This window comes from Phlebotomus papatasi, chromosome 1 (genome assembly GCF_024763615.1).
Source record: "Phlebotomus papatasi isolate M1 chromosome 1, Ppap_2.1, whole genome shotgun sequence".
NCBI lineage: Eukaryota > Metazoa > Arthropoda > Insecta > Diptera > Psychodidae > Phlebotomus > Phlebotomus papatasi.
Window position 1 is genome coordinate 80,801,988 of NC_077222.1, and position 11,728 is coordinate 80,813,715.

The following is an 11,728-nucleotide window of genomic DNA, read 5'->3' on the forward strand; positions in this document are numbered from 1 at the left end:
AGGGTAACTTTAACCCCCAATACACCTAAAAAGGATAATATTTACACCGATTTCGGATCAATAATGCAGGGTAAAATTAACATTTCCGGAAGGCTATTTTAACTTTTTCGGATTTCTCTCAGTGGATGGGAGTATGCGCATTTTATCGATAATGGTGCAGGATGAAAAACTAGCGAAACCCAGGACGATATTCGCCGGGAGTCCTTGTAAAAACGCCTTTATCCTTTCGAAAAAATACTATTGTGACATCGAATTACTCAACATCATCTAAAGGAATCTTCATGAAATTCGGCATGGAGTCAAGGTATGACTTAAGCTATTTATCCATGTATACTATTCCCTCCCCCCACCCTTTCTTCCAGTAGCCCCTATACAAAATGTAGACTTTTTTCATTTTAACTTTCCTCTGAGATGAAGTAGAAAGCTGAAACTTGGTATGGGATTAAGGTTTATGAAAATTTCCTTAACAATGTATACAGGCTCCTCTTCCCTGCACCCCTTCTTGTAGCCCCCATACAACATAATGACTTTTTCCACTATAACTCTTCTGTGAATAGAAGTAGAAATCAGAAACTTGGCATAGGATCAAGGGCAATGGAAGGCTCTTTAACCGTGTATATATACGTTTCCTCCCACCACTCCTTCCAGCAGTCCCCATACAAAATGAGGACTTTTTCCACTATAACTCCTCTCTGAGAAAAGGCAAAAAGCTGAATCTCGGCACGGGAATAAGGTTTATGGAAGGCTATTCAGTCACATAAAATCTGATTACGGTTACAAAAGAAAATAAATAAAAAGAAATAAATAAATCGCAATTACAAAAATAAGTCAAAATATGTAATGATTCTACTAAAATCGATGAATACATTGAGGCCATATCTCTCTCTATAACTCATTAAGAGTATCAAACATAGATATTATAAGCTGTCATGCGATGCGTTGATTGATCAACACAGGGCTATTATCTATTCCAAAGGTGATTTATTCAATATTTTAAATAGATTCTTAAATTTTAACTATTTTCTGACTTTTTCTCGTTTACGTCAATAAATTTAAATCTCATAAAATAAAATACAGCACTTTCAAAAGTTGCAGATCAAAATTGACTAATCCTGTAGATCCGATCAGCCTCACTTTTTTTTTTACTAAATAGGTCTGTATAAGAACTTTTTTATGGTAGTGGACCGCGCTCACTACTATATTCGTACGTGCATCATTTTATATAAAGTTGATCAAAAATCGTTGTGCAATTTTTATTAAGTTTACTGCGAATTTTTTAATCAAACCTCAATGAAAAGTCAAAACTACTATTTTTTTATATTATAATTATTCAAAATATAATTTGGTAGATGATTTTTCCCATTCACAGAGGAAGGTAGGGCTATTTTGAGCTGTGGAGCTACATTGATATTAAATTTTTTCGCATATATTTCTAAAGGAAGCTACAGCTTACAAATCGCTCCTTGGAAATTACAAGGAGTCAACTCACTTTCAGCCATTTTTCAGGAGACAGCATGAAAGATTTAACTTTGTGTAAATAATTATCTCAATTCAAAAACTGAACAAAAACAATTTATTTCTTTTTTCTATTTATGAGCAAACATCGAAACATACATATTTTTACCTTTTAAAATATGTTTTTTTTTATGAGTTAGCCCCTTGCCATTCTAAATAATGCGCAAATTTTTCTAAAAATAAAATGACAAGGGATCAACTTGCTTGAGATAGTCCCTTGTTTCACAAAAATTTGGACGACAAATCTATTTTGTGCCCCATAACTTTAAACAAAATTAAGTAAGCAATTATAAAGAGTAAAATTGTGAAAAATTTTTCTAATAACGAAATTTAATGACTTTTATCATCTGATAAATTTATTAAATTCTCTTTCTAAGTGCATTAAAATCTCAAAATCGCCGAAAAATGAGTTGGCCCCTTGTAATTTCCAAGGAGCGAAATATTTTATATAGTTTCACAATTGTTTGCAAGTAATGTTTGCGAGTATACGAAAAAAACGTATATGAATGTAGCCCCACCTTCCCTTATAAAGTTTTTGAAGTACCTGATTCCTAATTTCCTGCTACACTCGTTTTAAGGCATTCCAATCCCTAAACCAAATTCTTATTGTATCGTCAGGAGCTCTTTAAAACCCGTTAAATAATTTCGTCAGATATCTTTAAGTTTTCTGCAGAAAATATCTACACCTCTGCTGAAAATCTGCCGAGAAATCTGTAGATATTCCTACGAATTTTATTTGAGCTTGGGACAAAATTCGTCAGAATTTTTTGCAAATTTTCTGACGAATCCTAGTGCATACTCTGACGAATTTCTGTAGATATTTTGCCGATTTTCTATGGATTTTTATCTACATTCCAGACTTTCCAGACAGCTGTGTCTGAAAAGATGGAATATTTTTCACTGAAGTTTGCAAAATTCAATAGAGTTATTCTTAGTGATATCACACTGTTTATATAAAATAAAGAATTCTGCGATACCGTGTTATAAGTAGAGAAGAGTGATGTGAAAACTTTAAGCAGAGTGTCGACCTAAATTTCGTGTTTTTGTACCATTCCATGGGCGATTTTTAAGAAATTAATATTTTTGCTCGCATTTTTTTTACTTATCTAAAATGTGTACTCGGTAATGCTTGTTAAGCAGAGCATAACATTTTCTTTATAACTTCTACAGTTTCTTCATAAATCAACAATATTTTTGTGAAGTAATGGAGGCTATGCAGATTTTCTATGCAGAAATTCTGCCGAAAATCTACAGATTTTCTCTGAATGTACTAGAATATACCGTTAAAATTCAAAAAACCTCCGAGTAAAATCGCCAGGTAGAGCAATGATTTGACGGGAAATAAAGAATTCTGCGACGTCATATTATAAGTAGAGAATAGTGAAGTGATATCTTTAAACACAGTGTCGACCGAAATTTCGTGGTTTTTGTATCGTTCGATTGGCGATTTTTAAGAAATTTGTATTTTTGCTCGCAACTTTTTAGTTATCTAAAATGTTTAATCGGTAATGCTTGTTAAGCAGAGCATACCATTTTCTTTGAAACTGCTACAGTTTCTTGATAAATCAACAATATTTTTGTTGAGAAAATGGAGACTATGCAGGTTTTCTATGCAGAAATTCTGCCGAGAGTCTGCAGATTTTCGGAAGAAGTTCTGCCGAAAATCTACAGATTTTCAGGCAGGAATTCTGCCAAAAATCTACAGATCTCCTCTGAATGTACTAGAATATACCGTTACAATTCAAAAAACCTCCAAGTAAAATTGGCAGGTAGAGCAATGATTTGACGGGTCATCTTCTATCCAAGTCTGATCATATCCTTCTTGGTCAGTGAATTTCCAGTTTTATTTGAAAACATTTCATTTATTTGATCAGTATATAAACGTAAAATTGAACAAAAATCTTCATAAAATTGAATATCATGATATATTTAAGCATCATGTTTAATATATCATACCTTGCTTATATGTTTTCATTCATTCATTCATTTATTTATGTTAAGGATTTTTGGAAACTAGAATATAACAAGACTAAAACTTCAATAAAAATCAAGGTTCTACTTCTACATGAGATTCTAATTGTTTAGCTATATTTTATATAAAAATTTACTATACCTTTAGGACCGCAATTATGAAATTGAATTTAAAATATAATAATTTAAATCATTTAATAATAAATTATAAATATTATACCTATTATGAACGAACATAAGCATATTAATTAAATTAATGATTGTAAGTACCCTTGATTTTACGGACTTAAGCCACTGATCCTTAAGTTTTATCAGTATTACAATTTGAACAAATGTTAAAAAAAATATTAACCTAATTTTTTTAATGCCTGACACAAAATAACGTGTTTTTTTTTATAATTCCAAGCATTCCAAGTCACATTAAGATTATTTGTTTTGTTCAAGTTCTTGAATTTGTGAGTTTTTGATTTTTTTTTAAAATAGTTCTTTGGATATTAATGAAAGGTAATACGAAAAATTTTTGCATTTTATTTACTTAAAAAATGTTTTTATATCTATTTAAATTTCACACTGATCTATAGTTCTATTACTTTGAACTTTAGGTGAAGCACCTAGAAATGTAATGCTGTCTGATGTGACTCTATTGGAAAAATCAATACTATATATAAACTGTGAACACAGTGATAATGATAAACAATAATTTCATCCTCTTTCTGACAAAATCAAAGTCGAAAGAAGAAACAAATTCGAGAAATTAATTAGCATATTTATTGTGTGTTACCATAGAGTTCTGGGCCACCTCAGTAAGAGTGTTAATAAATTGTGATGATCGTTCGTCAGTCATCCGAGGAGGATCCATTCCAGCAGCAGAGAAATCCAGAAAATATATATACCATACTAGCCACGCTGATGGGCTCGTGATCGCAATATTATCATCCGAATGACGTTCCGCATGGTCAAGATGATGGATTATACGTTTTGAAGAAGCTGGAAAACTCCACAAGTAGATTACTATTACGAAATTGATCAGCAAGAGATCAGGGACATCATCGACATCACTGCGAGAAATATCAAGGATCACTTTTGTCCATCTGCAACATGAAGAAATTGTCTCGAAAGGAAGTCACATATGAGAAAAGTGATGTGGAAAAATACGGAAATGGTATAATTTCCTGATTAAATAATAGATGTGCCAGCGAATTAGCGCCCACGCCTTAATTCCAAACAATATCCGATCACAGTAAATCACCAATGAACTTGATGCGCCAAAAGAAACAGCAAAAATTATCAATGGGATAGAAAAGATTGCGGTTTTGAATGAAATGAGGCACAAAATATAATCAGTGTTTATTGATTAGGGCAACAAAGTACCCACTAATGCATGAAGGACACCTTTTCAGACTGGTATTGGACCTAAAAGCTACTCCTACATTGGTGAGTAATAAAATTTCTTCTATAAACACTTTTTTTAGTGATTGTCAATCAATTCTTTTCCCTCCATTGCAAAATCAGGCCATTTATGATTTGTTTCATTGACAAATTTTGTGGTTTTCTTCTAATTCTTATGTGAGCACCATAGCCAAACTGATAAGAAATCATATTTGGACACCATAGTGTACTTATTACCTTCCAAGAACTGAAATAAATCACTTACCTGGGCGAGGTAAAAAAAAGATATCTTGCCACTTGGCGGGATATTTAACATCAAATATTGCATACTCAGCCAAAAGTACCCGGAATTGACGTCAAGTTCTTTTTTTGTGAAGATCAAGCGTTTTGGTGTTTATGTTTTGTATCAATTAAACACAATTAATTAATGCGCACAATTGAAAGATTGCACAAATGTAACGTCTATTAAATAATTAGAAATCTCTTGACGGTGCCCCATCAAGTGTCAAGTGATCGTAATTCTTATATTCTCCTCAACATATCAATCAACCTCGATCTCCTCGGTGGGTTCACAGCTCAATCATATCTCAAATGTCTTATCAAATAAATCAAGTGGTTGCACCTTGAGAGCATTATCTGTTTATTTCTCACTGGAACCAGAAAATCATTTTGTGACATCATATCATTCTTTTTTCAAGAATCAATATTTTACAGTTAATGATCTTAATGAATGACGAAATGATTCTTACTCATCTTACTCATACCTTAGGAGATGCCTGATAATATCCTCTGTGGCATGTTGAAGTCATATAAGATATTAAGAATAGGTGGTTAAATGCTTTCACAGTCAGCCTAATTGCAATATACGTATCATACCGATAAGAAATAAAAAATACAACTTTGGCAACGGTTAAACATTGGAAGAACTTGCATTTTTTTTATTTTATCAGATTTCATCGTAATTTGAGTGTTATTGACATTGATAAGGGATCAAGTTTTTGCTACATACCTATATATCTATATCTATACCTTAGACTCCTTTAACTTTATAATATCGAATGAACGATAATGTGGTAATCCTTCTAAGGTTATCTGAGGTTTAAAAAGATTTCTACGATTGGTGATAAGCGATAGAGATACTTTTGGGGATAATATCGCAGATATGATGAATCAAAGTTCGAAAATTTTAATGGATCTAATTGTATGAATTTGAACAAATTAGATTGAAACAAAAATTCCCCTGAATCCTGGGGTGGAATGATAACTTTTCGACACTATCGAATCGATAGTATCGATAAATCTATATCTGTTAGATTAAGTGAATGTCGACTTATTATCGATTGTTGTGCCATTCATTGCGACATCTAATATTAGTTACAGAAAGTGCAGCTATCGTTTAAAGTTTTCAGAATCGACAGTCGATAATATCGAAAATAAGTGATCATGTCACTTCTGAAATAAATACTTAAGCGGTAAATCTATAAGTCAGGGGTGACATAATAACTTCTTGAACTATCGACTATCGATTCTGAAAAATTTAAATGATTACTGCACTTTATGTAGGTAATACTTCTATAAATTATTTATCAACAGTCACATTTTTTTAAAAACGGTACAATAAATGGGTCAATTAATGTTTAAAAATGCGTCATTCACTGAATCTAACAGATATAAAATTATCGATTCTATCGATTCGATAGTATCCAAAAGTTATCATTCCACCCCAGCCTTTATATATAGGCTGTTTCGTATTCTCCGATAAAGATCCTTATTTTTAAAGTGCTGTAGGGGAAAGTGACCATGCTTGATACTGTAAAATGATGTCCAATGTTTGTGATTATTTTCTGATTAACACACAAACCGAAGCGATTCTTCCAATATGACAAAAAAATGTCTCACTTATTAGGTTCATAATCCAACCTCAAATAGTTCTTGGAAATCCTTAGATTTTCCTCAAGAAGAAAATGGAAATTCAGTAGCGATTTTTATACAAGTTGGGTCCGGGGCCTTCCTGTATAATAATTGATTCGATAATTCGGAGGCCCATTTTCACTGCAAAAAATTCACCGGATACAAAAAATTGCACATCAATATTTAGACGGAACTCTAATCTATCTGCTTAAATCGTTTGTACGACTGGTTATTAGTTTTAAAATCACTTTTATGTAATTTTTCTAAGCCATGTTTTTATGACATTAGGGCGCTAGCGAAAACCATTTTTTTACTTTGAGTCCATGAAAATATCATTCTGCAACCTTAAAATTCAGGCAACAGGGTTGAAGATTATGTCAATTGTCGATAAAATTGGCGGATTGCAATATGTGTAATTATGAAAGAATCACATCTAATGATATAGTTGCCACATTAAAATTATCATTCATGGACCCTTCTTAGAATATAGGATGGACACAAGTAGAATTTATGAATTTGTTACCACCCACAAAAACAGTGTCCACCAATTAAAAATATTTTCACATAAATATTAATACTGATGAACCCTCTATGTGCCTATGATAGTAGTTTTCCTGTACAGCGACATTAATTAAGAAATACTTATGAAATATGATGTATCGAAATTACAGTTTTGGACCTATTTTTTATTTTTGCTTCCTGAAACTAGGAAAAAAGAGTTAGGATCCTCATTTTTTTTAGGAAATGTGAGGCTTAGCACCAGCTATTGAAATATATTGCAATGAGTCATAACTATTGATTAACATAGGAAAAAATAGTTATTATCAAGCTTGGATCGTATCAAGCATGGTCACTTTCCCCTACTTCTTTAAATTTTCAAGCTAAAACTTAATTAACTTATTAATAACAATGCATATATGGAAGCGTCGAAATTCTTCAAGGTTTTTCTTTTATTTCAAGATGGTCTGCAGGAAAGATTTATATTAATCTATTCTTTTGTATCAAATTAAATATTACTAAAAGAATTTTGTAGCACTGAAGTGAGATGGAAATCCAATGGAGCAAAAAGACAGGACTAAAAAGTAATTACATTAATAAATTCCAACAAAATTTTCTGGGCATTTAGCTCATCTCCAAAAATGTGTACAGTCTGATACTCTCCTGATTTCTGTTGAAACCCAATTCCCCTGTTGGCCAACTCTGGCTACTTTCTAGTTCTAGTTTATAATTTCTTTTAAACGGTCTGATCTTCCATAAATATTATAAAAATCGATAGGAATTTAGTATGTAGTCTGCTGAAAATAGATTCCGGCACACCTTTTAGATCAAGAATACTTCATGAAATCGAAATTCACATCCTTTTCCTTCTCATACGTTTTGCATATGTCTATCTCATGCATTCACACTATGAATTCGATTGAACTAAATTTAATTTGATTATGATGTTTAAAATAAGTAGAAGAGTGCGAAAGATTGAGATAAACATATGCAAAATGTATGAGAAGGAAAAGGATGTGAATTTCGATTTCATGAAATTTTTCTGACTTAAAAGGTGTTCCAGAGCTTTTAGTGTACTAGATCAAATCCTGCTGAGGATTAATTTTGACTTGACCACTTTTGAACCCCTTCAAACAAACTACCTTAGGAAATGTTTCAGAATCTGTCGATGTGTACTTAACGTACTTAGTTCTTTAAGGATGATTGTGTCACCGGTGACCCAAGAAAAATTTCCTACGGACATCTAAAGTTACGTTTTGCTCTAAAATGTAAAAAAAGAGATATTTTTTCTGATCCTTAATTTCCAAACCTTTCGTGTTTAATTGGTTAATTCGATTATTTTTTTTCGCGTTTAGGAAATGATTCGTGGATGGAAATGCGTTCGATTCAATTTTGATAACCATAATTTCCATGCTTAGCTGAAACTTTCCAGAGATATCTCTAATACTATTTTTACAGTCAATCAGAAAATACGATTGAACTAAAATAATTCATAGAATAAATATAATATTTAATAACATGTTGGTAGTGCTTAACTTAACTTTTGCATTTATTCATATTTTCAAGGATTATTTTAATAATCAATAAAGGGTGATCTTATTGGCTTGCAATAGGGTACAATGGGGTAATTTTGAGTAGAATCTGAATTTGAACTTTTAAATTTCCTCACTGTTTCAAATGAACAAAGAGAAAAGCAAATCCACGATGAAGTACAAGCCCTACACTCAAGAGCAATTTCTTCGAGGTCCTTTTGCTCAGATAAAACACTCAAAATTTAAATATAAATTCCGTTCAAAATTTGTTCATTCTGCCCTAATATTTATGTAAAAGAAACAGTTTTATTAAACATTCAGTTAAAGATTTAATTTTAGATAGTTTTGTTTGAGAATGATAAAAGGAAGTTGGACCTTTGTTTAATCGGCGTTTTTATCAGTCCACTTCAAACGTAATAATATACCTGTTAATAAAGAAAGTGCATTTGTTCAGTCGTTTTATAGTAAATTTCTATTGTGACAGATTTTACTCGCATTATAACGGAATTATAGACTTTGAACTATAGCAATGGACACATTTTAAATCAAAATGTTAAAGGGATGCTTCTTTAGAGGGAAGTGGGGCACCTTTGAATTAGGGCAGCTTTGAAATTAGGATTTTTTTCCTTAAATGGAATGAGCCTTCACTCAGAAAAAAGAGGCTACGATTAACTTTTTTCGTCATAACTTTAACACTTTTCGGGTGTAAAAATATATCAACATTTTTAATGTTAATTTTACACCTTTTGAAGGTAAAATCAACATGAAAGACGGGTAACTTTAACCCATAATACACTTACAAAGGGTAATATTTACGCCGATTTCGGATCAATACTGCAGGGTGAAATTAACATTTCCGGAATGTTATTTTGACTTTTTCGGATTTCTCACAGTGTTATTACAATGTAATTTAGCTTCGTAATTAGATTGTTGACCAAAATTACGAGAAAAGTACCCAATTTCAAAGTTGTCCTAATTCAAATGTGCCCCACGTTCCCCTTACCAATAAAAAAACCATTATTAATATAATCTCTGGAAATCTTTAAATATTCATATGAAAACTTTATAGTTTTATCTGCATATCAATATAAAAATTTATGTTTTTGAATAATAAGATAGCGTAATTAGCATTATGTCGCTTGGATTAGCAATTGTCGTAACTTTTTCAGTATCAAGACTTTTTGTAACAATATGCAAATAATAGGTACAATTGTTAAGAATTTCATCTAACGCACAGACAGATGAGTGTGCTCGGTGTGCTCCAACCACTCCAACAATTGTTAATCCAAGTCACATAATAAAATTACGATATCTTTTTATTCAAATAATATAAATTTTTATACTGATATTTAGATAAAAAACTATAAAGTTTTCATATGAATATTTTAAAATTTCCATTAATTATATTCATATTGTTTTTTTTCTGTTTTTTCTTCATTGGTAATGAAGCATTCCTTTTAGATTTTAATTTAAAATGTCTTCATTGCTAGTCCAAAGTCTATAATTGTGTTAATTTTTATAGCAAATGACTCCTAAAATTCTAAAATTAACAAAACATTGTTTTATCAAATGTATGTTAAAAGGGTGGGCTTCTAATGGAAAGAAGTCTTTTAAAGTGTTTTAGGATGATACTCTCAAAAGTTAGCGATGCATGAACAAAGAGTTTTAATTAAATTTTCAGAGTTTTATTTATTTATTTATAATTTAATTACTCGGTGTCGACAAGAAAAATGTAACACAAAGTGAAAAAAATCATAACTTTTATTGAAATTGTACAAGATGTGTTGTGAAAGGTGTATGATAAATCGTACGTGAGAGTCATAAAGAATTAAAATAGAAGATTTATCGTATGCAATTGTGAAGTGCAATGAAATGCAATAAAACTAAAATCTGTAAAAGATATAGATTAACGATGTTAGGAGATAGAGGAGATGGTTGATAATGGGGGAAATAAGAAAATTGAGAATATAGTGCAGAAATTGGTTGAGGAGTTCTTGTGTCTATGCAGTAAAATCACGAGGTCTATTCAGGTTGAATGTTGAAGGTAGAATGGCAGTGAGAAAAGAGTTTCTTTTTAGTGTAATTGTGCAAAGAATTGAAGTCAATTGCACGGAAAACGATCACAATGATCCTCATTGATAAGATAGTCAATAACTGCGTTGCAGCACGGACGTGAAATGTGAATGCATTAGGGGAAACTGGGGTACCACCAAACACTTTTGAAAGATGCGATTTTGACTGAATTTCTAAGAAAACTGTGAATTTTAGAAAAATGTTGCTTACCCCATGATATAGTCTTAGATATAGGCTGCATATTAATGTATACAAGGATGATGTGAAGCACTTCAATTATCCGTAAAAAGGAAAATTGTATCACCAAGCACTTTTCGCTTTTTTCCAATCACCTGGGGTACCAATAAACACTTTCTGGGGCACCAAAAAACACCTGTTTTTCTCACCCATTGAAGTTATTTTGAGCATACACCACAACTCTTAATTATAAAGAAGGTATTGAAAATGTAAAAAAATCCCAAAAAAACATTGCAAAATTTAGAATGAGTGACCAAAATAGCAAAAAACTAAATCACTGCACACCGAACATATTTTTCAATGGATTTTTCATCATTTTGACAACATTCTACTTCTGGCTGGAAAGCAGCGCCACTAAAGTCGTGGCAAACACTATACCTAAAGTTCAAATTTTGCGCGTTCTTCTGATTATTTGCAATAAAATCGAGAAATCATTCGTCAATCCTTGATTAAAATCATTTAAGAATCATTAAGAATCATTTAATGCAAAATTGGGTTCTTGAAACTATATTTTTCATGAGCCTTGAATGAAAATCCCATGAATGGATATAAATTTCTGAAATCGAACAAAGAGGGAGATGAAGAGTAAGAAAGATAACAGG